Source organism: Pogoniulus pusillus, chromosome 19 (genome assembly GCF_015220805.1).
Source record: "Pogoniulus pusillus isolate bPogPus1 chromosome 19, bPogPus1.pri, whole genome shotgun sequence".
Taxonomy (NCBI): domain Eukaryota; kingdom Metazoa; phylum Chordata; class Aves; order Piciformes; family Lybiidae; genus Pogoniulus; species Pogoniulus pusillus.
Window position 1 is genome coordinate 15,902,858 of NC_087282.1, and position 6,000 is coordinate 15,908,857.

Here is a 6,000-nt window from a genome sequence, read left to right on the forward strand (position 1 = left end):
GACACCAAGCTAGGAGCAGGTGTTGATCTGTTGGAGGGTAGGAGAGCCCTGCATAGGGACTTAGACAGGCTGGATGGGTGGGCAGAGGCCAATGGGATGAGATTTAACAAGGCCAAGTACAGGGTTCGACACTTTGGCCACAACAACCCCAAGCAGTGCTACAGGCTGGGGACAGAGTAGCTGGAGAGCAGCCAGGAAGAAGGGTACCTGGGAGTACTGGTAGATAGTAGGCTAAAGATGAGGCAGCAGTGTGCCCAGGTGGCCTGTATCAGGAACAGTGTGGCCAGTAGGACAAGGGAGGTTATTCTTCCCCTGTACTCAGCACTGGTCAGGACACACCTTGAGTACTGTGTCCAGTTCAGGGCTCCTCAATTCAAGAGAGATGTTGAGATGCTGGAATGTGTCCAGAGAAGGGCAACAAAGCTGATGTGATGAGTTCAGGAGGGACTAAAGATCATCTCATAAGGGAGGGAATGCTCTGTAACAGCAATAGATGTTCATGAGAGAATGGAATTTGCAGCCTCCTTGTCTCCATGGCCTGCTTCTGGTGGTGTTGAGAACAAATTTGAAGCATATGCATAGCTACCTGCACGAATCATACTTTCCTCTGCAAATTTAATTTAATGCGCTTTGAAGCAAAATGTTTCAAACAGTTCTATGTGTTTCTCTAGGCAAAAAGTTTGAGCTCACTTCTCCCCTCATGGAGAATGCTTTCTCTTTTCCAGGTGTCAGAACACAAGGGTCATCTGAGTATTCTTGTCAAGTTTTCCAGATGCTTGTTTTGAATTGATGGGTTTGAACAGGAGCAATTTGTTTTGCTGGCACTTCCTCCTTCCAGCTGCACAAAGAGTCAGCCCTTGCAGATACATTATCATCTTTTTCCTTGAAGAAGCTGCTCTTCTTAAGATAGAACAAATAGGTTGGGAGATTTCAGGTCTGAACCAAAGGTCAAACCTGGCTGATAGCTGCAAAAGGGAATGTGAATGTGTAGACTGTCGCCTGGGTGGTAGATATGTCTTGCATGCATATGTGTGTAGATAAGGCCAGATAGATTGACATTTTGACTGTAATCTATTTCTTCTCTGTTTTGGAAATATTTTTCTCATGATTTGAATTAAACTTTAATGTCAAAGTGTAAGCAATACAATGAAGTAGAAAGGGGGTTGTTGAAGTTTTATTTCATTTTAGTTTAGAATTTCCAAAAATCCTGGCTTGTAAAATTCAAGCTGTAAACCTGTTTTCCACCTGTGCTTTAATTCTGCATCTTATGGCACTACTCCATAGTATTCCTTGAGTTTAAACGTGTGACTCCTGGAGAAGAGGGGCAAAAAGTGTGCCAGGCACTGCTGGCCAGGCATGCTTAGAGTGAAGGAAGGACTGTGGTGACTGAGCAGGAGGGGAAAAGTGGTGAAAGTGGGGAGGTGCCATATACTCGAAGGCATCTTTCTTGTATATCTTGACTGATGTGGTGGTTTGACCCTGGCTGGGGGCCAGATGTCACTCCCCTTAAATGGAGAAGGGAGAGGGAAAATAAAACAAGAGATCTGTGAGTCAAGGTAGAAGCACTTTAATAGGACAAGAACAAAAGCAAAGGCCATGCATGGAAGCAAAAGCAAACAAAAATACTGTTCTCTACTTCCCATCAGCAGATAATGTCCCTCTGTATTGAAGCAGGCTTCAATACACATAGCTATTGCTCCAGAGGACAAATGGCTTCAATAAATGCCCCCACACTTCCATCTTTCACTTGGCTTTTACATCTGAACTGATGTCATACAGTATGGAATACCCATTTGGCTGGTTTGGATCAGCTGGCCTGGATGTGTCTCCTCCCAATGTCTTACCCATCCCTCAGCCTATTGTTGGGAGGGAAATGTTGGAAAAGCACAGCCTTGATGCTGTGTGAGCACTGCTCGGCAGTGGCCAGAACATTGACGTGTTGTAAAATTAATTCCATCTCGGCCAAACCAAGTACAACTGCTGAAATGGATTTCCATATGGAGAGAAAAATTATCTCCATTAGTATAGAAACTTGTGCATGAATAGAAAACTATATGTATTTGCCCCAGAGCTGCTATTTATATCCAAAAGAAAACAAACACAAAAAAGAAATTAAGCCTGATTTGAAAAAGTCATGCCAGGTATGTGATTTGTGTGCAGACTGAGCCTTAAGACTCATGTAAGTAGTGCATTAACTATCTGAGAAGGAATCTGCAAACTCCTGCTGAGAAACCTGGTGCCAGATTTGTTGGGCGATTATACAGATAATTAAAGCATTATGTGAATGTTTCAAGTGGTTATCAGGTCAGCTACACTGCAAGAAGGTTCTTAGCAGCTGAGGGTAAAAGCGAATGGCATTTCCATAGTGTTTCATGACTTATGACTGATGTCAAGTACATTCAAGTGGAAACAATTTTACAGACATAACAGTAGGATAAAAACTTGGAAACGAATCTCATGCTTGCATTAAAAAAATCATTACAGGTCACATCATTTAAGGAGGAGTCAGAGCCTCTGCCACTCAAAGGAGTGGTAAATTCAATTGCATCTATGTCTTCATAGCATGGCTCATGCTTGCTGACTACCAGAATTTCATGTAATTTTGCTCTGCTCCCGGCATTTCATCACTTTGTGATATTTTCCATGCGTGTTTAAGTAAATATAGGTAGAAAAGCCAAAATACATTGTCCAGAAGTTTTGAATTCAGTGAATTAGCTCTTCACAGACCCTGCAAAGCCATAATATAAAGGAAGTTCACCAGCCTTTAAGGGCTTTGGTTTCTGTTCCTGTTTTCAGGAAGCCTTCTGTTGTAACTGCCACTAATATGCTGAGAAATGCACCAGGATGAGCCATGCCAAGACCTACAGTAAAACATGAACACAGCCACTGAACAGCAAATATAGGGTAGATTTCCAATTGCACGCAAAAAATTTCCAGCTTCACTGTGAGGCAACCTCAGTGGTTTTATTCTGTTTTCCTCTGTTCTTATATTTAATTCTATCTCTCACAAAGTGTGATTCAAAGCTTGTGGTAACCTTTCTACTACTTGTGGTGATCTTAGATTAGATATTTTTTGTATTTGTGTTTATCAGAAAAAGGTTTATGGATGCCAGGATTGCCTGAACCATTTTCTCAGTCCATTACTTACTGAGACATCTTGAATTACCAGTACAGATTTTAAGGCAGCTAACCCAATTTGTAAACCAGTTTAGAAAGGAGTGCATATCTATCCCTGCTTTCTGCATATAGGATTTTTTCTGCTCCAGTGCCACTCTTAATACTAAATGTGTCTGTACTGTTAATTACATTTGCTTTGCAGTCTGATCTTTGAGTAACTAATTTTTTGAGTTGCATTTGAAAGAAGAGGTAGGTGACCTCTCAGGCTTGGAAATGACTATGAACATGAAAAGGATTGCTTTTCCAAACAGTCCTGACTGAATGGATTTAACCTAGCAACGAGGAATGTGACAGCCCTCTAATTCTGGTGCTTGTAATGAGCTCCCTCTGTGACATCTACTCAATTGGATGGATATACTAAAAAAATGAAAGTAACTTTAGGCCATGATGACTCAGTTAAAAATGGTCTTACTAAGAAGGTTGTAAAAGTGCCGTGGAAAGTGATAACATTAACTCTTCTGGGCTATTGCACAGCCTCATTTATCCTTTAATGATTCTTGTGTTTTCCAAACCTGTGTGCAATTAATATTACTTAACAGATATGGGAGTGTTCATTGGACATTTGTTCAGCAAATAAAGTGTTTTTAATAGCCCTGATATAAAACTTCAAGCAAATGAGTTTCCCTGATAATATTCTCTTAATCAAAGTAGATATTCTCAATTGTGCACATTAAATTTTTGACTGCAGATATCACCTTTAATGTATGCTTCAGTGGCTGCTGGGGGCTGAAAAAAAATCATTACTAATTGATATGCCTTAATGGCCTCAGAGCTTTCAGAGTTGGATGAACCCAAGAGAAATGCTGAGAGGTAGATATTTGATTCTAATTATGCCTGAGTAGGTACAAGCAAAAAAGTAGAACCATCATGACAGCTATATCATTGTCAAATTTCTATACCTCAGGTTTTCTACTAATTTGACACTATTAACAAAACATTGCTGAACCCATGAAAGGCAAAGTTAGATAAAGGGTAGAAGCACAGAAAAAGAAGTCTGGCTGGTATCTGTGTTTGCCAAGAGTCACTGGAGAGAAAAGAGGTCTGGGACTTGTAAATGATCTCCTAATTAGTGCACAGTATCATTTTATTCCAGCTCATGTCCTGAATACCTAATAAGGTTTTAAGAATACAGATGTTATGAAATTTTCCTCGTAAATGTGGTGATGGAGCACGTGAGCAGTGGATGTGCTTATTCACCAGCCTGGCTGCATTGATCCCTTCTGCAGTTCTCACCCGACACTGCACTTGACACACCTTGAACAAGAGAGAGAAAGTGAACAACTGAGATACTTCTGGGTATTTTTTTCAAGTGTAAACAATATGAAATTGTTTTACTCATCTTTAAAAATTAGTTATTTGTAGCCTAAGCTGGATCCCCAACTTTCACCATGATTACTGGGTTTCTAACAGTTATCAAAGGCATGCTCTCCTTACTGAAAGTGGAACTGGAGTGGCATTTTCAGTTGGAACTGGGTTTTTGTTAGCAGTCTGCTTTACCTTCAGGGTTCAGGACTTAAGACTTTAATGTTTTTTTTTCATCTTTAGTAACATCCTTGGTGAAACTTAAGAGAAAAAGCAGGATTGCTAGTAAACACATTTCATGGCATATGTGAGTGAAGGAGGAAGATTTAACCCTTTTAAAAACAATTTCAGTAATTTGCAAAATATATTTGTGTTTTATTCAGCAGTAAATGTGCTTCTCCTTGTGAATCTCTTTTGATGACTTGGAAAGTCTCATTACAAAAGGCAGCAAATCTAGTAAAGAGTCTGGAGAACAAGTCTTATGAGAAGTGGCTGAGAGAATGAGGATTGATTAGTTTGGAGAAGAGAAGGCTGAGGAGAGAGCTTATTGCTTTCTACAACTACCTGAAAGGAGATGGGAGTGAGGTGGATGTTGGTCTCCTCACTCAAGTAACTAGGGAAAGGGCAAAAGGAAAAGTTGCACCAGGGGAGGTTTAGATTGGATATTAGGAAAAATTTCTTTGCTGAAGGAACTGATCAGGAATTGGAACAGATTGCCCAAAGAGATGGTGGAGTTACTGTCCCTGAAGGTATTTTAAAAAACCATGTATACATGGCACTTTAGGACATGGTTTACTGGTCATGGTAGTGTTGGGTTGCTGGCTGGATTGGTGATCTTAGAGATTTTTTTCAAACCTTAACGATTCCATGATTCTACAGAGCCAATAATCCCAGTTTATACCATGAACTGTTGGATCCTGGAAAGGTTCTTCGTAGGCAGCAAAAATGCTTGGTGTTCAGTCACACAGCTGCTTCTATGGAAACAATATTGGTCTTTAAGAAAGGATTAAGAAAACTTGGAGAGCAGTGCACAGAAATTCAGAGATGATAAAAGAGTCCAAACATACTTTCTTAGCTAGTTCTTTCAACTGTGGGACAAGAAAAGGTGGCCTAAGGTAAAGAGAGAAAGAAAAATGAACATTCAGAGCAGCATCCTGAGCACTCTTGAAGGACTGTATGACCTCAGGGCAAGAAAAATATGGTTTATTTTTGTCTGGATTTTCTGCCTGAATCCAGAGGTTTATGTAACTGTCTAAACCTGGATTAATTGTGTTTAGAAATCCTCACAAAAAAAAAAAAATGTCCATTTGCTGTCACTGATAAGAACAGAGATTTTATCATATGAAACATATAGTTAAGGGACGCAATTGATAGGTTAGTTTTATACATGTGAATTTGATTTGTGTATGTGCATGGGAAAACTCAGAGGGCCAAACTCCTTGTAGATTTAGGAAGTCACACCAGGAAAACTTGTGAGACTATTTGTGATTGGCCTCAGAACTGAGGACATGGCAATTTATG

The 6,000-nt window shown here is 40.0% G+C and overlaps 1 long non-coding RNA gene across 1 annotated transcript in view; it reads left to right on the forward strand.

Moving 5' to 3' along the window:
• LOC135183702 (uncharacterized) overlaps window positions 1–1,074 on the forward strand; it is a 152,825-nt gene extending 151,751 nt beyond the window's left edge. The window contains exon 3 of the long non-coding RNA XR_010305667.1: window positions 726–1,074. This is a non-coding gene — a long non-coding RNA (uncharacterized LOC135183702). The remainder of the gene's footprint in view (window positions 1–725) is intronic.
• Window positions 1,075–6,000: the final 4,926 nt, after the last annotated feature.